We start from the raw sequence: 23,529 nt of genomic DNA, 5'->3' as shown, positions 1-23,529 counted from the left end.
TGGATGGAAACAATGCAATACAGTGAAGAATCAGCTTGGTCCATTATCCAACTTGTACTGTGAGAACTGAATAAGAGTGGTGCAAACAGGGTTAGTTTGCCTTCAAAATAAACGCTTCACCTTTTGAAAAGTTTTGATGTGTGCGGTCAAATTTAGATAAGAAAAGCTAAACGAAATACGTAACAAAAACTATTTAAAAAAAATCCATAACCATCAGCCTACATATTCAATAAAATTCCTAACTGTTATAGAGACTTGTTTCTGCCACTTTTACACAAGTATTATGTTAATAATACACTATAATACACTAGTGTAATGTAATAGTGTATAGTGACACTAGTGACATATTGTCACTATATTTTACTCTACTTTACTCTAAGTATTTATTCTAGGTATTTTCTACTGTTTACCAATTGTTCAGTAGCATGCTGCATATACCAAGACCTACGAAACTGTTTCACTCGCATTGTGTCAAATGGTTGCAATAACAATGAAGCTAAGTCTGAGTCAGTATCACATTATTAACTTATTTACTGGACACTATTTAAAAACAATTACACATTTATAAACAATATTACTAACCAAATGTCATAATTTATCGTATCAAGCTAATCAATTATTTGATAAAAAGTTATCTATTACATTTGGTTATCCTTAGAGGTTCTTGTTAACTGTGATTATTCTAATTTGTAGACAAAATGTATTTATTTAATATGGAAACATATCCATGTACACATGGATTATTTTTTTTGCATTGATTGTTGGTGGTGGTAAAAAGAAAGCAAAGCGATATAACAAAAAAGGATCAGTTTACCTCAACCTTTTCTTTAAAAAAAAAATCATTTTTAGAAAAAGTAAATATAAATTAAATATAAATGCATTTTTTAAATTACAATTACTTTATTATTGCTATCTTTTTTAATTTGGTCTTCTTTATCTTCACCACATCTAACACATGTTAATATACACTGAATGAACAATCAATTTTTATTATAAAAGTTGGATATTGTAACAACTTGTGCTCTGCTGTCTGTTTTGAATTGTTTCACACATCTTTCTCTAAAGCAGGGGTGAGCACACTTTTTGGCTCAGGGGCCACACTGACTTTTAAAATTTAAAAAGCGGTCCAGGCCAGCACCAGATGCATACATATCAAATAAAAACATTAACAAGGCATTATAGTGTTAATGCTTACATTCACTTTTAGTGGGAACAGTGTTGTTGATCACCTTTTTTTGTCAGTGCATCAAAATCTGGTGTTTTCAACACTCAACGTGGATCTGTGGGATGCTTTGCTGTTGTTCATCACACTAAAAGTCTGTTCACATACATACGTAGAGCCAAACAACACCAGCATCCTCTGTGACATCTTCTGGATGTTTGGGAATTTGGCTGTGCTTAATGATGCATAAAATAGAATTCTTCATGCAGGTCATCCAGTGATTTCCTGTATTTTTTCACATGTTGAGGTGCCTCTTTCAGCATAGCCAGTGTGGGGAAATGAGCGAACGACTTATTTCACATTTGCTTTTAGAATTAAACCAGCTTGGTTTTAAAGGCCCAGACGTTTGTGTACATTTCATGCACAAACTGGTCTTTACCTTGCAGCTTCACGTTCAGCTCATTCATGTGTGCCAGTATGTCCACAGCAAAAGCTAAATTTGTGTCAGACACCATCTTTCTCAAGTAGCTCCAAAAATGAGATCTCCTTTCTGAGCTCCCACACTCGTTGACATGCTTTCCCCAAACTTAACCAGCGGACATTAGAGTGGTAAAGCAAGTCCTGGTGATCAGCGTCAATTTCTTCAAAAAACTTCAATAAACTGATGATGCTGAAGCCCCCTTGCTTTAATAAAGTTAATGCATTTCGCAACTGGCTTCACTACGTGATCAAGCTGCAGTGCGGATTTACACAGTCCTTCCTGGTGGATTATGCAGTGTAAAAAAATTACCTCCTGCTCAGGGTTGTCCTCTTTTACCCTCTCCTGGATTCTTTTGAACGACCCGACTTTTTTTCCAGTCAGATTTGGCGATCCATCTGTGGTGACGTTGGCAAGTGTACTCCACGGTAGCTTGTCCCTCTTGATGACCTCCGACACGCGATCAAAATTAAAAGCTGAGCGGTGACCTTTATGCAGTGTTGGGGAGTAACGGAATACATGTACCGCCGTTACGTATTTAAAATACAAAATATGAGTAACTGTATTCCGTTACAGTTAAAAAGGTGGTATTTAGAATACAGTTACTTTGTTGAAATAAATAGATTACACGTGGTATTTTCCTGTTTCATATTGTCGCGGGTCAGGACTGTTTGGATTTTGTTTGTTCTGTTGTTCCAGGCGGCAGCGTTACGGTTGCCATGGTTACAGGGTGACGTCTCTTTGTGTGTTTCCTGGGTGAGAGAGCGCCTTTTTGTTGTTGTTGTCCTAAGCTAATACGCAGAATGCTACAGGCATAGCCCTAAAGAATGTAGCCTCATGGGCAGTGTAGTCCGTGCTGCAGGGAGAATGGACTGCCATACCCGTTATGTGTCTGTGAGCGCGAGGAGGCAGAAAAAGGAGAGTGGAAAAGTATGAGCTGTCATCCAGCAGAAAGGGGAGCTGGAAGCATGTAAATATAATAATAACCACTGCAGCCATGAAGAGTGCCTGACAAGCCCAGTTGTAAGTAAGCTATTAAGACTCGACTGTACACCATGTTCGTGTTTTCCTCCGAAACAATAAGTTCCGTTGGAGCAGCCTTTCAACGCCTCTCTTTGTCTCTCGCTAGCAAAAGTGACCCAGACAACGAAGTAAAGCTATTTTTCGGCTACGAGCCCGACACGGAACCCGACATACTAGCCAGAGGTCCCTTTACTACGGTTCGGAGCCGCGGACCTTCAGTAATAGTAATAAATCACACAGCAATAGTACATTCATGTAGTTGTAAAAAGCACGATAATATATTAAGTAATCCAGAGTTTTCAGAATACGTTACTCTCATTGAGAAACGTAACGGAATACGTAGAGCTGGGCGATAGAACGATAACGATATGTATCGCGATATAACTTTTACTCGATAGAGAAATTAAACTATCGCGATAGACTTCGCCGCTCTTGTCCTCTTACAAAAGGTCAGCCAATCCAAATTAAGTAGCGCAGAGCCGAACCAATCACAGCCGCAGCGTCACGTCGCGTGACTTGTTACGTACAGCACAAGTGCCAAGCCGCACGTGTGTTTGTTTGGGAAGCAGCCAGCGGGTAATGGAGCCAGCGTGTAATGGAGGAAATGAGTGTGCCGACTAGAAAAATCAACCGAGCGTGACCGAAGAGAAAAAAGATGATGGTTCCAATGCCGGAGAGATTGTCGAATGGAAGAGCCATAGAAGTTCCGTAGTGTGAAGGTATTTCGGCTATTTCAAGTCTGACAAAAAACAGAGTAGCGTGCACTGTAAATTGTGCCGAAAGCAAGTCTGGAAATACAATAAACTGGTGCATGCGTCACACTGTGCGCCACGTTATTGTTTCGGTGAAATGAATTTCTACAATACTGTTAATTCTACTCTCTGCAGTGTTTAAATGCTTACATATACACACAGTTACTGTCCCTCCACACATACGACTCGGTTCTGCTTCTATGCCCCAGCTTTGTTTACTTTTTCCCACCGAGGCTTCTAGACTTCTGATTGGCCAACATTTCTGCACGGTTAGGAATCTAGCGCCACCTGCTGCTTTGGCATGTTCATAGCAGCGTTTTCCTTCATTTCTGCCTTTATGTGTGGACGGGATTATTTTTTAAAACGAAAACGGAAAATCTCAGTTTTCAAAAATACCCGTGTACGTGTGGACGTAGCCTCAGTCTCTGACTGGAAGCGCTAATTCGTCATTCGGCTTTTGTCAGACTAAAGTAACTGTTAAAACTGTTTGAAAAGCTCAGCTATACAACAAGGAGAGATTGAGAATTTCCTTTTAGATCTCAGTTTATTTGATATTGACAAAAGTTAGTCAGTTTTGTCTGTTCTTCTGTAAAACAAACTAAGATTTATTTTTAGAATTAATATTTCGTTTCTAAGTGGAATTGACAATTTAGTAGTCTGTTTCGTTTGTTCTATTTTGAAACTTAAACGCTTTAGCGGCTGCCTTTTGTGTAGTTTGCAATATTTGCCTTTATTTATCTGAAAAAGTCTCATGTTCCTTAAGTACATCTACCCTGTTGAACTTATTATGGGAAATAAATATTTAAATAAAAACAAGCTGCTGATTATTTCACATTTTACTTGTGAGCAACGGCACATTTAAATCTTACAAATATAGTTATTTGGCTTATATCGTGATATATATCGTTATCGCCTGAAATGAAAAAAACATATCGTGATATGAAAAAATCTCATATCGCCCAGCTCTAGGAATACGTTACAAAATACATTTTGGGGCATGTATTCTGTAATCTGTAGTGGAATACATTTTAAAAGTAACCTTCCCAACACCGCCTTTGTGTCATTACTTTCATCCAGTGCCAAGGAATATAAGGTAAATGACTTTTTTGTTTAGCTTGCTAGCTAAGTCTTCGTCGATTAGCTCTACAAGGTGAGTCACTGTCCTGCCTGGTAATCTAATTTTTTCAAATTTGTTCTTCTCTTGGGACACAAGATACCTGCTGTCTCAACCATGCACTCTTTGTAGTGATGTGTCGGTTGCGAACGAAACGGCTCTTAGATCTTTGACGTGAACGACGCGAGCCGGCTCCTTATCGCGAGCCATGGGTTGTTGTTTTTTTCTTTCTCTCACCCTCTCTCTTGCACTTTTTTCCGCTTCACTCTGCATGCGAGCCTTGTGCTTTGCGCTGGGAAGGGGGGGGGGAGTGGCGGTAGTTACACTCAGTATTGCCAACTTAGCGACTTTGTCGCTATATTTAGCGAGTTTTCAGACCCCCTTAGCGACTTTTTTTCTAAAAAGCGACTAGTGACAAATCTGGTGACTTTTTCTGGTGTTATTGGAGACTTATTTATGACGACTTTTTGACGTGAAAACGCATATCGCTCTTACTCTCAATAAGCTGCGGTGGGCACCTCACCCATGCCAAAGCGCTCCCAGGCGGAGGATAGTCCTCCCCCAGCTGCTATCAGGGCAGGAGATGTTCACACCTGTGCGTCCAAAAGGCAAATGAATCGCGCATGAGCGAAGCCGCTGCTCCCGCACTGACTGTAACGCAGTCAGTTCTTTTACTGTTATGCTGTTTTGTGGATCACAAGGTTTAAAACTACTTATAGACACACACTCTCACACACAAAGTAACTCCACCAGAGTGCCAATTTCGGGTCACTTTTGCTGGTCCAGGCCCGGATAAAGGAGCAGGGTTGGAATTGTGACATTAAAAAACAATAATTGCTAAAAGAAATTTAATTTGTAGTTCTAAATAAATTCTAACTGCATTTAGGACGTTTTTTACTCACTTTATGTGTCTTCCACGATGTTATTTCTCTCTCCAACAACGTAGGTTACAATTAGATTAGCATGACCAATTATGCAAATTAGGCGATGACGTCATTTGGCGACTTCTAGCGACTTTTAGGACAACCAATAGCGATTTTCCTTACTGAGGAGTTGGCAACACTGGTTACACTTGCAGTAGCACAGGAACAGAGCTGAGGGAGAGACAGAGAAATAGAGCCAGGGACAACAACGTCACATTAGAAAGGTATAGTAATCATCCACAACTATTTTCAGTTGCAGATGATAAAGGATTCAGAAAGTTTATTCATGCAGGCCCATATGACAGAGAATATGCATCTTCTTTTTGTTTTTATATTTTAATTTATATTTAATTGTGTTGTGGTTTGCAGTGTTTTGTGTTTTTTCACTTTAAATTTGTTTAAAAGGAAAAAGCTGAAAATTTAAATAGTTAAAAGTTGAAATGTGAATAGTTGGTTTTTGTATTATATGATTTATTTATTACATTTTATGTGGAGTGAATAAATAAAAGTATATTTACGGTGGCCCTGAGAGACAAAGCACACACAAACTTCAAAACACGTACGAACTCCAAAACACGTAAAAAATCCAAAACACTTACAAAAGACAACAGAAGTGCTCCAGGTTGCTAGGCGCAGTGTTGAGCTTTTGTTTCTTAGTGGCTACACAAGCCAGCAAGTACCAAGGACCGGATTTGGTGTGTGGTAGTAACAGGTAAATGAAATTTTTTTTTAAATTATTTGAATATATATGTGTGCTTGTGTGTAAAATACACAAACAATACACATATGCTTTCATGCTTTCAATTGTGTAATTTAAGTGATCTAGGTAGCTCTGTTTTGGAAGTTCAGTGAACGCTAGAAATGTGTTTTGGAGTTTGTACGTGCTTTGTCTCTAGGTGCCACCGCATATATTTATATATAAACATATATAAATAAAACCACTTTTTTTTTTATGTTAGTAATTCCTTTTGTGCATAATTTTATATTATTGTTAATAATAAATTAATCAAAGCAACAAAACAACCTGAAGAGCCAGTTCGGAGCCGAAAGAGACGTCTCTTTTTAGTGAGCCGAGCTGAAAGAGCCGGTTCTCTAAAAAGAGCCAGAAATCCCATCACTAACTCTTTGAGAAACTACCCTTTAGACAATGGCTTGCTGGCCTTTGCTAATTTGAATGCCAGGAAATAACTTGCCTTTGTGCTTGATTCTTGGATGGTAGTTTGTCAGATAAAGGTGTTTTGCTGAGCCTGCAAATTAGCTGCTAATCTCTGAGCGACTGGTTATTAGCATAATTAGGATGCTTGGTGGACAAGTGACGGTGGTTTCTTGGCAAATAAGACATATAGCCTTTGACCAAACTTCTGTGAAAAAGTATTTGGTAAATGGTAAATGGCCTGAATTTGTATAGCGCTTTACTGTCCATTCCTTGTTAAACACTCTGCGCTCACTGTTGGCTTTTTTTTTTCTTTGGCCCACTCATTGTTGCAGATAGGTTCAGAGCAGTAGCAGAGTTAACAACAGAGAGTAGCCCGGGCTGGTACAGTTTTCAGTTTTCACAGTGCAAATGTGTACTTAATTAGAGCAACTTCACACCGCGACTTCATGGCTCGAGACATGGATGACACACACCTATCTTCAGCGGGCCGGAATAAAAAGCCCAACGGAGGTGGCCTGCAGGCCGTAGTTTGCCCACCCCTGCTCTAAAGCAAGAATAACCCAACTAAGGTTCTAACATTGTTTAGGCTGTACTGACCTTGGAAGAATGAACTAACACACATTAATATGCATTTGGATTAGCACAAGTGGATGAGTAAAAATAGGAAATACCCCCTAAACTGGCATTTCTCATTGTACAGCTTAAACAATTGCCAATGAGTAATAAATCCTACATGAAGATTATTTTCCTTATCCTTTGAAGTGAAATGAACAAAAAGAAATAAATATCGCTTATATATACGTTGTTAAAAAAAATTAAATTATCGACTATGAATTTTGTGTCAGTTGTCAGTAAATAAATTGTTTTGTGGCACACTGGCTAGAATGTGAGAACATTATAGAGAACCTTGGGTTTTATGTAATCATCAGTACAAGCATATACACAGATACACATCAGGAGCTTCAGAATGGGGAAAAGCATGCTTTAAGTTACTTTGACCTTTGGTATGATTTAGGCAGCGAACTGACTGGTTGGAGTATTTCTGAAACTGAGCAATACAAATCATGTATCTTTCCAATGTAGCACATTTCCTAACTCAGTCAAACCAGTCTTAAGTATCACCCACTTTAATCTGATGGATGTGCGCTAACTTAGAGCTGTTAGCTTAATGTTACTGCAGTTTGTACTTGAATGAGGGGGGGAATTCCTTCATGTGTTCAATCCTGGAGTAACAACAGAAAACGGAATCACTTGCCACATGGAAATAAATCACTGATGGGCTTTTTAAAGGTTGTACCTCTTAGAGCTTCACTCTGTATTAGCTAACATGCCAGTAGCTAATTAGCTATAAGCTAACTCTGATCACCACAACTCACATTTCTGAATAAAAACGCAAACAAAGCAGTTACCTTCATTCTCTCATATTAGTATAATATCACTGAAATGGTACCTCCATGAAAGAAGCACATTTGACATGATAGTTTTCAGTACTTGCCCAGTATTTTCTGTGTGAGAAGCTGCTGTTGTGTCGGTTAAGTGTGAAAAGAAAAACGCACTGTTTAATGACGCTGTTCATAAGCGGCCAGAACTGAACTGAAGGTGGATTGGCTCGAAGTTGTCGCTATCTGGGATGCATCTTTAGAATGGTAGCATCTGACGTCACAGGACATTAAAAGGCAGGCGGGATCCAGAAGTTAGTACAATACAATACAATACAATTTTATTTATATAGCACATTTAAAAAACCACAGGTATGCCAAAGTGCTTCACAGAACAGAGTTAGAGCAATAATAAATACAAATACAAAACACAAAATACAAATAAAATATACTAGCAGGCGGGTGGTATATATAATACACCAGGCATAGTAGGCACAGGTTAAAACATTATAAATATTAATAAAGCAAAAAAGATAACTTACAGTACACCAAAAATGCGGGCTCTAGGAGGCGGGGAAAGCAAGGCTAAACAAATAAGTTATTAATCGAGATTTAAAAGATTGAATTGAATCAGACGCCCGAATAGCTAGAGGGAGGTTATTCCAGAGGTAGGGTGCAACAGCGGCGAATGCGCGGTCACCTCTGGTCTTGAGCCGAGATCTAGGTCGCACCAGGAGCATTTGGCCTGCTGATCTAAGCGCTCTCCCAGGGGTATAAAAGCTGAGGAGATCCGTAAGATAGCTGGGCGCGGTGTTATTTATGATTTTAAAAGTGAGCAATAAGATTTTAAAATCAATACGAAATTTAATAGGGAGCCAGTGCAGGTCGGAAAGAACTGGAGTAATAGACTCAAACCTGCCAGTTCCAGTTAAAAGACGTGCAGCTGCATTTTGAACAAGCTGCAGTTTGTGAACAAGGGCAGAATGGAGACCAGTATAAAGGGAATTACAGTAATCTAATCTTGATGTATAAAAGGCATAGTAAACAGAATCCAAACACTGGTGACCAGCACGAACTCACCTTCTCTCATTTATTGACAGGATCGTTTTTGTCAGATTATATGGGCGAAAATCGTCACTTCATAAGATCAGCAGCAATATAACTGTAAGTACCAGTTACTGTTTGACTCTCGAAACAAACTTTTCATATTTGATAGTCCTGAAATGCACGGTGTGATGTAAAAACTAGATGCTAAAAGTAAAAAAAAAGACAGAGTTGGCAGAAGTAGAGACATATTCTGTACTTAAGTAGAAGGACAAATATTACTGTTACAAATACTGAAATTTTAATTTCAGTTTTAATTCATCAACCTTATGGATAAAGTGGAAGTCTTTTGTCTTCTGTGTTTAAAACAGTAGATCTATATAGGACTGACCACTGAATAACCTTTGTAGGCTATTGAAGGTTATTAAAAAATATACAATATTTGTGCAGCAGACACACGTTCATGTACGCTTACTTCTCTAGGATGTGTCCCATTACTTTACTCAGCTCAGATTTTCTCAATGAGCTCTTACACTATGTCCAAAGCATTTAGAAATCCAGAGCATTTTTGTGGCTCCAAACATGTTGCTTTGTTTACAACTAAGTGAGCTAAATGCCACTGTGGTGAGGAACACAGTTTTTCCTTCGCTTCAGGCTAAAGCAGTTGACCCACAAATAGCTAACAGGATTCAGGTTGGGGAATTCCCACAACGGTAACACTCACACCTGTCCACCTGCACACCTATGCATTTATGTAATGGTTATTCTCTCTCCCACACACATGCACTAAGACAAACAAATGCAAAATACATGTTAATCACGTGGGTAAACTGTGTCTCTGACAAGTAATGTGATTGGAGAAGCAGGGTTCCCCACCAATGATCCAGACTCACTGCAGACAACATGGAAAGGCTTGGCGTGAAAATAATCAGTAGCCCTGTGATTCCATTCATCTGGGGGTAGAACAGAAAGAGGCTGATAAATTGTGACAGCAGTCTAAACTATCCACCTTCTTTCCTCCCAGCCCCCTCCATCTCTGATCTATTTCCATAACTCTCTTTTCATCAAATATAAAAAAGAAAAATTTCTTAAATATACATAAAAATAACAGCAGATTTTAAAAAGCATTTTACTGAACATGAAATCCTTAAAGAAAACCGCTGAAATGCTTGTTTGACAGATTAAAACTTGTCTACTTCTCCCACTGAATCAAAATTTTGAGGTGTTTACATCTACAAAAACTTCACATCCACTTATGTGAATTAAAATGTCACTCATCTCTGTAATGCCTCTCTGTATCCTGCCCTAAAATGACAGAACATCTCATTGACTTTTCTCTAGTGCTTTTCTGTGAAGGTTCGGTGAAGGTTCAACTAGCTGCATCATAATGTGCTTATGGATCAGCAGGGACAAGGACACTTGAGTCTCTGTCACATGGTACACAACTTTCTAGCTTGCCTGTCCCAGAATATTCATAAACCAGTCCAAACTTATGCAGAACAAAATAACAAACTCAAAGTGCTCAAAGTGAATAAAATGTTTTTGTGTATCTATCAGTTTTTGTTTGTTTGTCTACTGTAGATACAGTCTGTAAATCTAATGGAATACTGGAATTCTTTCTCTGTTACAGCAGTGATTCCCAATCGAGACTACAGATGTCTCATCCCAGATGTCGTAAATCTGATTCTGATTTAACGAATCAGAAAAAAAGAAAATAGAAACTGATTTTAAATATGATTAAATTGATTGAGAACTGAAATTACTGCTAAACCTAATGGTAAACACTTTGAAATAGCTAGCTACAAATATAGAAATGACTAAAAAATGAACATTTTAATTGCACTGATTAACAGTGAAAAGAAAGAAATGGGTATGGAGAAGCAGTTCCAGTACATAGCTAACTTTAAACACCAAATTGTTTGCTAAACATACTGGTTATCAGTTAAACTTAAGCTATGGCTATCCCTACAGCTAAGTAAGTAAGCTGTAGAGATAGCCATGCTAAAACAAAGAAGTTAAAGAGAGAGAAAGCCTCTTCTAGGGCTCTCTTGTTTACCCATCACATGCCATCTCATCAACTTATTGCATCATTGGATTTAAGGACCAGTTACACCTCCATTTGCTGTCCCCCTTAGGGCACTTTTCAGGCTCTCTAAATGTTAGCCCTTTGCTCCTGTTTCAGTCAGTTCCTTGACTATATTTTCTCATCTATCTTTTTTGTGAACTGTCTAGTCTGGACAATGACTGAACCCATAGCTGGACTGGCCATCGGGCATACCGGGCATTTGCCCGGTGGGCCGCTGGCGATTTTTTGTTTTATATGGGCCGATCGATTTTTTTTTTTTTTTTTTGGAAGGGTATAAATAATGAAAGGTGTTGGATTGGCCAATTGGTCATGATCGACTCTGGGCTGGACCAATTACAGCCGAGGAGGTCGGATGCACCCTCCCCCTTGTTTAGCAATCTTATAGACGAACTAAAGAAAATGGAGAACAAAAAAAGGAAAGGAGGTGCAGAAAAAATTAGGGCCAAAAAGAAACAAGCCCTTCAGGCTGCCAAATGTGTAAAAATAACTGAATTGTTTGGCGGTAGCTATGGCATAGCTTCCACATATTTAGCAACATCAGCAAGTGGTGGAGGCCAGCAGGTGGATAAGGGAAAGGGGAGGCAAGAGGAGGAGAGACCCGAGGCGGCCGCCGGTCATAGTGGCAGAGGAACTGAACTTCAGGTAAGAAGTTATGACCTGCTGTCTCTCTGTGTCAGATATAAACCAAGTTTAGTTGGAGTTTGCTTTCGTTATGCTGACTTTTTACAGTCACTTAGAATAACTGGTACTGCGTACTAGCTAGCATGACGGAGTTTATATACTGCTGGGCGGGTGCTATGAAGTTACTGATAGTAAATTTTATTTTATGCTTAAGGTTAGTTTCTCAAACTCCTCAAAATCTTAACAAATTGTGCCAATCCTTACATGTTGCACCAGGCTGATTTATCATCAAAAGTGGAGAAGTCTGTGACAGAGGAGACAGAAGAGCAGCAGAGAGAGATGGAGAGATGACTTTATGTCATCCATGAGGGATGCATTTGACATATGTTTCACATATTATAGCCCAACAAGTTACTTATAGCAATTTAAATACGAGCAATCAGTTTTTGGCAAATACCGGAAATCAGTTTTTGGCAGACAATCACTTTTTGGCACAACACCGGCTATTGCAGTTAATAATACAACAGCTTCTTGCCATTTTTTGTGTTTCTTTTTATCGCTGTGTAACTGAGTTCAATTGAAAGCCTGCATGCGCTAGTACCTCTTGCCACAAGTTCCCAGAATCCTTTGCGGTTTTACCCCTGAATGACGTCACATTTTTGGTGGGCCGGTCTCTAGTCAAAATGCGCGGGCCGATTTTTTGTCCCAGTCCAGCCCTGACTGAACCCCCAAACAAACCTGTAAGTCAGCAAAACATAGAAATGCTTCCAACTGTCAACAAACAGTCAACTCAGCTACTGCTCTCAATTAAGTCATCACATGCAAAGGAATGAAAGGAATTCGTTGCTTATGTTATTTTTGTGAACAGTAAAAGAAAAACAAGGAATAACAAGCAATTTTGCTTTTTTCATCATGGGTCTCTGTCCTGCTTTTGACTCCACAATCTTTGGGATTACAGCCTGTGATTACGACACCCTTAACATCATACCAGCCCTCTGTTATTTATTTATTTATTTTAAATAGCTCAGCTGTAGTTTAAAAAATGTAAACGCAAAATGTAAAAAGTGATAGTACATAGTAATAAATTGTAAAGCAGTTTAAAAAAATAAAACCCATTCATGTCATAATAGGTCACAAATTATGGAAATTATTAAAACGAATATATTTTTAATGAAATGTTAAAATGTAATGAAAAATATAAAGTCTACTCTTTAAGAGTATTTTATTTAAAGAGAAAAACTGCATTTTCTATTACTTACAATGAAGTAGGCTCATTGTTCAGTACTACACTGCACTTAAGCTAGTTTCAAGGTATAGGAACCAAAGGTCAAATTAAGTCTTTAGTTTTTTCAAGTATTCAAGGTTTAGGAAAAGAAAAGTAAAGATTTAAAATGTTGTTCCTTTGATATGAAGGTACTGTGTTCTGCCTAGTTAGAATAACTAACTTGGAGGCCAGTGATGTAATAACATGTTTTTCTATATGTTTACCCAGAGAAATTGAAAAGTTTAGTTTGGGCTGCAAAAACTGAGACTGTCGCCATTAAGTCATCAAAGATGTAGATGAGAAGGAGTTTTGAAAGGTAGAGCGCAGAGCATCAGAAAAGTTTCCAGCACTCAGAGTGAGAGGTGTGTTCTCTGCTGGGACACGAGTAGAGTCCCCTTGCAGTCAAAAAGCTGATGGGGAATTCCCTCTTTGAGGTGCATGGGGAAATCACACACACACATATATGCGTACATGCATGTGCTCACTTAAGTATTATTTTGTCACATTTTCACATTAGTATTTCCCCGATGCTGTCACTATATGGGCAGTTATAGCACATGAATAAGTGAGAAACTAATGGCTGTTATAGTCATGTGGTCCCTGTAAGGCAATGAGCTGTGTGAGTGTGTGTGTGCGATCTGGGTGGAAGAAGACGTTAGTTTGTGGTGAGTGTTTCCTGTTAGTGACAAGTTAATAGGACCACCGATGTCTCAGAAGAGGTGGGGAGAGCCCCCCCTGGTCCCCCCAGTGTATCTCCTGATACTAAACTTGTCTCGGCTTCCTCCCGTTAGTTCAGCATGTGGAATCATTACCTGCAGCAGTTTATCTCTTATCAAGAATACACCCTGCAGAGTTATGTTTTCTGTCAAGCTGTGGCTTTATCTCCACGTACATCGCTGCAAACCCACACAAATGTATCTTTAAATTATTTTTTTTAATGCTCAAAGTTTCCAAACACAAATAATACATTTATTTAAGCTGCTCTGAACATTTGCATGCAAAAGGTTTTATTATTTAAAATTTATGTTGTTAAAAATGTAAAGGTGTTAAAATGCTTTTGGATGCAAACATTTGGCTTTCATGAGAAGCTGCAATAAGTGGTTTAGTTGATCTAATATCTAATTATGGATATTAGATCAACCAAATGGAATTTTGTTTTTGATATTGGAAGAAACTTAAGGAAAAGATTTAATTGAGAAGTTAAAATTGTTGTTTTTCTAATTTGATTAATGTTTTTTTTTTTGGTTTTGGTTTTTTTTTTTTAAACACGTTTCACTTTTGGGAAATTCTCGAGTTTATCTTCTCTGGTAAGATTAATTAACATAACTGGTAATAATAGAAATAAACTCAAGGAAATGCATTTACTCTCTGGTGACAGTAAATGACACAAACAACCATCCCAAACTTTCCCATGGGCAATCCCTTCATCTTCTTAACTGTATCACGCCTCGGTGCTAACAGGCAAAGCAAAAGTACCTTTCTTGGACGAAAACCCCCACTGCCTTCAGAGTATGATGCGCCCAAACAATATCTGATTTCTCTGGTAAAGAAATAATATTACTTTGCTTTCTTTCAGCTGTTTTCTCTACAGTTCTATAATTATAAATCACTTGTTTTGTTGACATAAGGAGAAACAATGCAGTTTTTTTTTATTTCCGTTTTCTACCTACAGAGATAGATGGAAATTTTTTATTTTTGCTTCTTTCCCCCTTTTGCTGCTCAGCTGCTCAAAGGAAAGAATGTTAATATTATTATATTTATGTTTTAATACATTCCTTGTATGTACACAATGTAATGTGATTTACTGATATAGACTAGATTAGACTATTATTCAAAATCTATGGCTAACCAACCTTGGATCAGGGATGTGCTTGTGTCTAACATTGACTGCCTTCTTAGCAGTGATGGGATTAGGTCTGGCAGTAATCAATCCAGATATGGCTACAGGCATGGACCTGGTGTCAACTGGGCCTGACCCAGGTGCAGGGACTACCATAAAGCCACCTGGGGTGCTGGGCAGGGTCAAGAATGCTGGGCTGGATGTAAATGATGACGCTGAAAGGCTTGAGCTTAGCAATGAGGACACTGGGATTCCAGGTGGTTATGAACATGACAGCTTGGCAGCACAGGGGACGAGAATGTTGGAAATGAATGGTGACCTTGAAAGTCATGGTTTCTCTTTGAAGAAGGTGGTGAATTCAAGGAAACAGCCGTAGGAATGCAGTTGGCAGGAGCAGCAGCAGGTGTTTTGCTTGCAAGCTGCACAATGAACCACCCAGCTGTGACGGAGAGTGGACTAATATTGGCGCCCAAGACCAGGCATGGCATCCTTCAGGACCACACCTTCAGTTGGGGGATCTCATAGTGGGCTAAGTCCTCGTAACAGTGGGCCCATATTCAGGGATGAGATTGGCTACAATTTCAAAGAGTTTCATGAAAAAAAAATGCCACCATTAAATGCCTCCTTGTCCAAAGAGCCTGTTGTGATCAAAGTGTAATGTCAAAAAGTGAGGACAAGGGGGCATTGGTATAGCTCACCTGGTTGAGCTGTACCAAAGGTGCTGAAGAAGCTTGGGTTGAAGCATACCACAAACCATTTTTAGCTTTTTCTTCTCACTCTTTCCTTCCTTTCCTTTTTAGTCTCCTAACTTTATTATTAAGCCTAAAACATCTTTACATATACACACAAGAATTTTGAGATGCTTGGACCCAAAGAGGTAGACAGAAATAACCAAAAAATAAAAGATACAAGTCTTAGTTCAGACTGAAAGCAGTCCAAAGGACTTACGTTTAGGACTGGTAAAGCTTACATTTACCAGAACTAAAATTCACAAGAATACTACAAAAATACTACAAAAATGAAAGGAATGAACAGGAATCTGAAAATACAATAAACACAAATAAAATAAGAGCAATAGCCGGGAAGACGTAACCAGAAACTTAGCTGATTTAAAACTCCAGAACACAAGACTTCTGCTAAAAGTAGACTGTTTTCCATCCATCCTATTCACCCCATTGTGGGGGGGAAAATCTAGTTAAATGATACAGATTTTATTAAAACTGACACAGCAAGAGGATCCTTTCACTGAAATTTGTGTCATTTAACAGAACAACTAAATTCAAGATAGCAGCTTGGCTGGATGGGTGCCTTCCCTTCCACACAGGCTATTTTACTCTCCCACAGAGTGAATTGATTCTCCCATGTGTTTGGACACCGCTCAAGCTCAGCCACTGACACTGAGCAACTGCCAAACAAGACAAAAATTATTTGATCACCAAATGATTGTTAATGTCTTGTGGAAGAATATTCAATTAGCCAGCGGGTACATTTAAAAAATATTAACCTGCTTCTGTTACTGTTGCCTTTCTTTGTTCAACTTCACACAGAAATTCTTTGCATCCACAACATCTTCAAGGACTTTAATGTTTACTTTCCCATCTTTGAATTTCTTCTCTTGGTAGCAATCATAACAACCGCTTGATGACTAATGCAAGAAAAGCAGAGAACGAGACTTACATCGAGACAGGGAAGGAGAGAAAGACGCTAAGAAAGAAAAGCAAGAGTAGGGAAAAAATGAGTGAGGGAGACAGAGAGAAAGAGCTAGGTGCTAGGCCCTCATCATCGATCGCCCACACATATATTCCATCCACTTCTCCATCACTCCATTACCTCCATGTAAATGACAGCTCTCTGTGTCCCGCTGAGGGGAGAAAAGGCCTATTAACACCACAGCACATGAAGCCCAAGCACTGTTTTCAGCCCACGCAGAGTACTCCTTCACCCTCACACTCCCACACTTATATACACACACTCATACGTGCACATACAGTACACAGCTGGGCCAGGGAAAGGAGGGCGGATGCAAAGAAGAGGTGGGCAAGGGATGGTCATTCAGTAGAGTTTCTAATCTGCTGCACAAAAGCAGAGGCAAAAGATGAAATCACTTATTATGCCTTGATTGTTGGTGGGTGTGGGCTCCGACAGCCGGCAACGTGCCTCGTGGGTAAATCAAGCATTACGAACCAACCTGCCCTGCTTTGTTACTCACTTTCTATCCTTCATGTCTAATTTCTAATCGCAGACGGAGAAAATTTATACCACGGTGACAGACGGACGGGTGTATCTGTGTTATTATTTGACATTATGGAGCACGCTGGAGGACGTTCCCTCAGTTGAGACATCACATTGGCCATAATTTCTGTCAAAAGCAGGAAAAACAACAAAGCGTGTTTGACAAGACAGACAAATGCTTCCCTTGTTCATCAAAAAGCCATACACATTAGCGCTGGACCGTGACTGCTGTCCCTTCACATGGAAACGCACCCAGATATCCCATCAGCTTCCCTTCCGTATTATTATGGAGGCAGTGGACCCACGGACTAATATTTAAAAGGGGAATGGAAAAGACAACGGCATATTATGGACATTCATCCCCTTCTCTCGCTGCCCAGTGAGGTGTGTTTGCATTCCCACTATCCCACCACTGAAGCAAATTTGGAATTTCTGATTACGGCGTCAAAATAACCATGTGTTTTCTCACTTTCTCATGGCTGCTGGATATCACCGACCACCGTGTGGCTGTCGCTCACAAAGGGCACCTTTTCCATCCCGGCGTTAACAAAGCATCCTTGACAAGACTGTGGAGTTGTTTGGAGGTTATGTTTATAGCATTTGGAAAACGCACTCATGGAAATATGGAAGTTAAAAACAAAAGGAAAACCCAACAGTCAAACACACAAAAACACACACACAAACACAAAAAAAACAGTGGCACTGGTTTAATGTACCCAGTAAATAATGGAGTTACAATCAGTCACTCAGAAAAGTGTGTAATTATGCTAATTTACATTCAACGCAGTTGGTGATATGTGTGCATAAAGTGGGGTCAGGTCAGCCATCACGTCAGGTAGTATAAGAACCTAAAAGAATTACAACTGTATAACTGCAAAATTATTTATTTTCAGTCTATTTATTACGTAAGTGCACAAGAAATTATCTAAGAATGCTGTTTATATGAGTATTTCACAGCTACGCAGTTTTGATTAAAAAAAAATCAATGCTGAAAATTTTGTCCAGTGTAATGAAACAAGATATTCTAGCTCACATCAGGAATGCCCACATCGTCTTTAATTGCTGGTTCAAAGATATGTACAGTAATTACAGATCTTTGTGTGGACAAGGCATTGCAGTTTTCTATAAAGCAAACGCCTTTAAAGCTTCTTGTGACCACTGATCCAAAGCATGTTCACTGACTCACACACACAGCGAGCTAAAAAATGAAAAACGCTCGACACAGTCTGTGCTGCTACATTGTGCCTGTTGTGGCTCAGTGCTCTGGAAGATGACTGAGCTTGTACAGGAACTATGTCTGAAATGTCTTTCTAATCAGTTTATCCGCAAAGATGTACAATGAATTTGCAATTTCTCTGTTTTTCTAACAATATTCATGGTGCAAAGCAGATAAAGCAAGGTTCTTTTTTTTAATTCATTGTTCTGTCTTCACAAATCAAAGACTGTGTATTAGATAAATATGGAAAAACTAGATTTTAACATAAGGAAGGAGGCGTTTTAACCTAAATCTCTGTTAGCCCAAAGTAGTCCTATGCTCTAAAACTTGCATCTTTAACATCGGCTCTTAAATTTGTGCACAAATCGACATGCCCAGTTCTATAAGCTCTCATGACGTAGCTCTTCCCAGACTATAGCATTGCCTCTGATTAAAATTGTTGCCTGTGTTTTCTCCAAATCCATAGTCACGTAAAAATAAATATGTACGTGTTGCTTTCAGTTCGGTTACATTTATTTATTTATTTTGTGATGTGATTTCATTTAGCAAGCAAAAACAAACATTACATTACATTTAGTTTAAAATCTGAACGCCATGCTTCAAAAAGAAGGGCTATGGATCCGTAACCAAATGCATAGTCTAGCGACATGTGTGCACTGATTTCATATGATACCCAAAGAGGTCTCACAAGGATATGCATGTCAGGGTTTTTTTTTTTTTGTTTGTTTGTTTTTTGGGGGGGGGGGGGGGTTGGTTTTGGTTCTGTTGGCTTGTATTACCAATTTTATTCCCTTGTCTTTCAATCTCCATTTGTCCTTCCTCCATCACGCTCTCTTGCAATCTGCAGCCGAGATTTTCTTGCTTGAATAAATTACACATGCAGGTGTTATCTTGTGAGAGGAATATGCGCAAGAAATGAACTCGCAGAAAAAGTACCACGGACACACAGTAATTCATCTTTGTTAATTGACATTGTGTGTGTGTGTGTGTGTGTGTGTGTGTGTGTGTGTGTGTGTGTGTGTGTGTGTGTGTTTGCGTGTAAACCATGCAAAAGTATGAGACAGGAAAGGTGGACTAATAAAGAAAGTGAGAAAAATGTTTGAAGACATATGCGTGGAGGTGAATAACTGGCAAGATAGCAACACATAAAATCCAGTATAGACGAACACACACAAACAACAATGGGGGGAGGAGAGTGACATTCTAGTTAAGCCTGCCTTCATGGATCACTCTCACTTCTCACATAAAGAGGGATGACTCTATTGGGTGCCCGAGAAGAAGAGCAAGGTGAAAAACGAAGGACGGGCTGCTGCTGTTTTAGGGGGGGAAAAGTGAAGTGAAGTTTGAAGAGAGCAGCACAGTGAGAGGAGAGGGTTTGTGGAGCATGAGAGGGAGGGAGAGAGAGCGAGAGTGACAGTGAGAGAGAGCGAGAGAGAGAGGGGAAGGGGGAGAAAGACAAGAAGAGAGGCTCAGTGAGACAGACAGATGGAGGAGAAGCATGTAGCAGCAGAGAGGGGAGGAGGAGGAGAAACAAAGCGTGTTGACTGAGGAAGTGTGCGGGCCATGTGCTCAGGTAGGTCCTATCTATATCTACTACTTCCAACGGAGGTCCTCCATTCTCACGTTTACAACCTCTTTTTTTCTCTCTCTGCTTCTGTCTCTTTCTACAAAAATGAGTAATAACACAAGGTAGGATGGCTTTCTTCTTGCTATTCAGAGGCACAGGGCTCAAAAGAATTTTGTGTGTTTTCACTTCTTTTTCTGCCTTTATGAATCCCATGCAGTGCCGCTTTTTTTCTTCTTTTTTTAATGTGATGATGCCATTGTGAGTGCAAGTTTTTCCTTTGGTTCAGTGTTGCATGCTGTGATTTGCAAAAAGAATTGCTCGTGTTGGACTGATACCACAGATGCAGTGCAAATTGGGAGATTTTATTCAGATCTGGCTGTATCATAGTGTGTGTGTGTGCGAGTGCGCGTGTGTGTGTGTGTGCATGTTGAGCTGTGTGATGGTCTACAATACTGGTAGGATATTGGCAGGAGTGAGGAATGTGTGAGACTTCTCCCCAGATCTCTTTGTTCCTTCTCTTTCTCTCTCATTTTCTTTCTCCTTTTTTTCCTCTGGGGTTGCACACACACACACACACACACACACACACAACACACTCTCACACAAACCAACTCTTGCAGAAAACCAGTTGAAACTTCCCACCGGCAGGAGAGAAATGCCTGGAATGTGATTATCACGTATTTGTGTTTATTTTATCACTGCGGGTCGCTTGCAAAGCAAAAGAGGAAACCAGATCAGGCGCATGCCCAGCACTGTGTGTGTGTGTGCGTGCGTGTGTTTATGTGTGTAAAATACATGCGTGTGCTCAGTGGTGGTGATGGTGGTGGGTGGGTGGGTGTAGAGGGGATAGAGTGGGAGGGTAAAGAGTGAGCTATTTGGCAGTGCACGTGAGTGTGTGGGTGGTGTGTGGGTGTCAGGGTGAGTGGGTGCAGAGCTCTCTTTGAGTGAGAGCACATGTGACTCGAAGTGTGTGTGGGTGTTGAGTGTGTGTGTGTAGAAAGATGAAAAGTGCTGCGTGCGCGGGCGCGTGTGTGTGCAAAAGGTGAGGTGATTGTGTGTTTCCGAGTCACCTTCGCAGAAAGAGGTGGAGGAAAGAAAAGGGGAAAGAAAAAAAAACTTTCCTTTCTTTATGTTGTATGCTCATTTACACACATGCACACACACACACACAGTTCAGGCGCCTGTCAAACCCAATGCATTCCAGAGCGCTCGAACACACAGAGTCTGAATGGTGGGATGAATGCGGGGAAATTCAGCTGAAACGTGAGGACAAAAGCCAGGGGGACATTTAAGAGGGTTTAACTCGGCAGAACCCTGGGAATCAGGGAGGAAACACACACACGCACGCACACACTGTAAGCATGCACACTTACATTATTGCATGCCTATGCACACTGAAATGTGAATAACTGCACTCTAAAATGTGTATACATCCTGACACACACACACACACATACACATATGTACAGCTGCGGCTCCAACAAACTGTTAGAGTCTGGAACAGAGGGGAATTCCCAGGGAGGAGACGGTGAAAACACACCTCTGCCTTCATATACACAATGAACCTGGGAGCCAAAATACCAGTGCTGAAACACACTGGTGGAGGTACTGGAGCTGCGGTATGCCAGTCACTTCAATGGTAACGCTGTATTGAATTCTTTTAAAAACCACCGATAGCTCAAAGGGAGTTCTGCGAGTGACAAATTCTTCAAGTATGACAAAGCAACACCGCTTCTTTGAAGGCTTCATGTGTAAAACATCAACCCGGGACTAAACTGTTGAATGGGCTCATAAAACACCAATTGGCCGAGTCTTGAGAATGGATTAGCGTTATAGCAATCGAGATAAGGCATTTTAACTCTGACGTGCCACTTTGTGAAGGACAATAGCGACGGAAAGAATGCAGAGATTTCCGCCAAAATGCCAACACTTTATGACATTTCCAGCAATTATATCAATTAGAAGTTTTAGGGGTGTTTTTTTTGCAGTTTCTTGAGTCTCCAGAGACACTGCGGTTTCAACTTGTTCTGTTGACATCATGAAGTAAAGATTATCAAAGTCTGCGACACATAAACATGCCTTGCGAAAGTGTTTATCTGCGACTTCAAAGTCGGCTCGGTATCTCCCAAGTTGAGATTTCATCAGGTGTTTGCTGTTCAGGTTTGGGCAGACAGAAAAAAGGGGACTGGAGTTCAATGAACATTACAGGTCAACCCCCTCCTTTCCCCGCACCTCCTGCCTCTGATGTGCACTATAGACGTTATATGACGTGTGTCGGGGAGGAGGAAAGGGAAGGGCGAGGTGACGGGGTCGCATTTGTACAGAACTGGAATCAATATTGCTCACTCCGAGTCAGATCAGTATACACGCAGAATCGAAAGCCCGGGTCCTCTTGCTGAGAAACATGAAGGGGGAAAGTGTGGGATTATCCCCAGTCGCTGCAGTCTTTGCACACCCTGCAATAGCAGTTTGAGGTCACTGCAAAATGCACCTTTATTTAACTGTTTACCATTAATTTACTGAATCTGTTCTGTGAGCAAAACCAATTCAAATTCCTCAGATTTCATGCTTATCTAGCCTAACTGTGACTGCCAAACATTCCCTAGTGAATCGGATTGTGAAATGATAAAATTTAAAATCGTCAAGTCAATTTTTACCCGCCTTGTTAGTTTGCTAAATAATCGTTTCAGTCAGTTAATCACAAGTCTTAACAGTGCAGAGCTCATCAAAAGCTCCGTCAGGTATGAAAAAGCTGCCTCTTTGCCTCCGTCAATCGGGTGAAATCCTAGATGAAGTCCTCCTTAGCCGTGTGAGGTGACCTGCCAAGCGCCATAGGGTTAAATTAATTTGGTCACACGGCTTACAGAAAAAAACAACAGCCTGCAAACACAGAAATATTTCTGGGAAGTTTACATTGAAGAAATACCCATCCCAAATACCAGAAACTGAGGTCATAACTGCACTCATAACCAGATAAGAGAAAGAGTGGGCACAGTAATTTATTCAGGGAATTTTCACAATATGAACCCCTCGTCATCATACCGGCGGTGATATTGTCATTGTGGTTCAGAGACCTCATAGCTCCTCAAAAACCATGCGCCGGTGGACTGAAGAGAAACAAGCAGCAGAAACATTTGTTAATTTCCCAGATCGCTGTCACAAAAAAACAAAACAAAACAAAAGAAATCACTCTCACTCTCAAAGTGAGAGTGATGAGACAGCCTGCAAGAGCAAAACGGGGGGAGGGAGCAGGTGAGCAAGAACACATCATATCACATATTTCATAGGAAATTTATACAAATGCAGACGCATACATTAAACAGTGCAGGTACAATCCCACTGCAGGTGTATTTCCCCAGTGAAAGATACAGAGAGACAGCTCTCAGTCAACTTGTTATCTCTGAAATGTTTTCACGCTCTGACTGAGCGCTTGTGGGGAGCTGAGCTGCTAAATGAAACAGTCGCAGAACTGTAAGCATCCTTCAGCTCATTGGTAAAACTGTTAAATGTGACTGCTTGCTGTTCAGCCTGTCTTTTTTTTTTTTTTTTTGGAGTAGTTAAGAGTTTTAAAAAATTGAACAGGAGAGAGTTGATATTTAAAGGTTTTTTCTTTTTAAAAAGATGATGCTAAGCTGTGACATTTCTTAAAGTCATCATTAAATGTCTGTGCAG

At 40.0% G+C, this 23,529-nt stretch overlaps 1 pseudogene; it reads right to left on the bottom strand.

Annotated features, from left to right (window-relative positions):
• Positions 1-1,536: 1,536 nt before the first annotated feature.
• On the bottom strand, positions 1,537-15,173 carry LOC143412885 (general transcription factor II-I repeat domain-containing protein 2B-like; annotated as a pseudogene).
• Positions 15,174-23,529: the final 8,356 nt, after the last annotated feature.

The sequence above is a fragment of the Maylandia zebra genome, linkage group LG16, assembly GCF_041146795.1.
Source record: "Maylandia zebra isolate NMK-2024a linkage group LG16, Mzebra_GT3a, whole genome shotgun sequence".
Classification (NCBI taxonomy): Eukaryota; Metazoa; Chordata; class Actinopteri; order Cichliformes; family Cichlidae; genus Maylandia; species Maylandia zebra.
The sequence above is the reverse complement of the archived record's forward strand: the minus strand, read 5'-3'. Positions and strand labels throughout refer to the sequence as shown.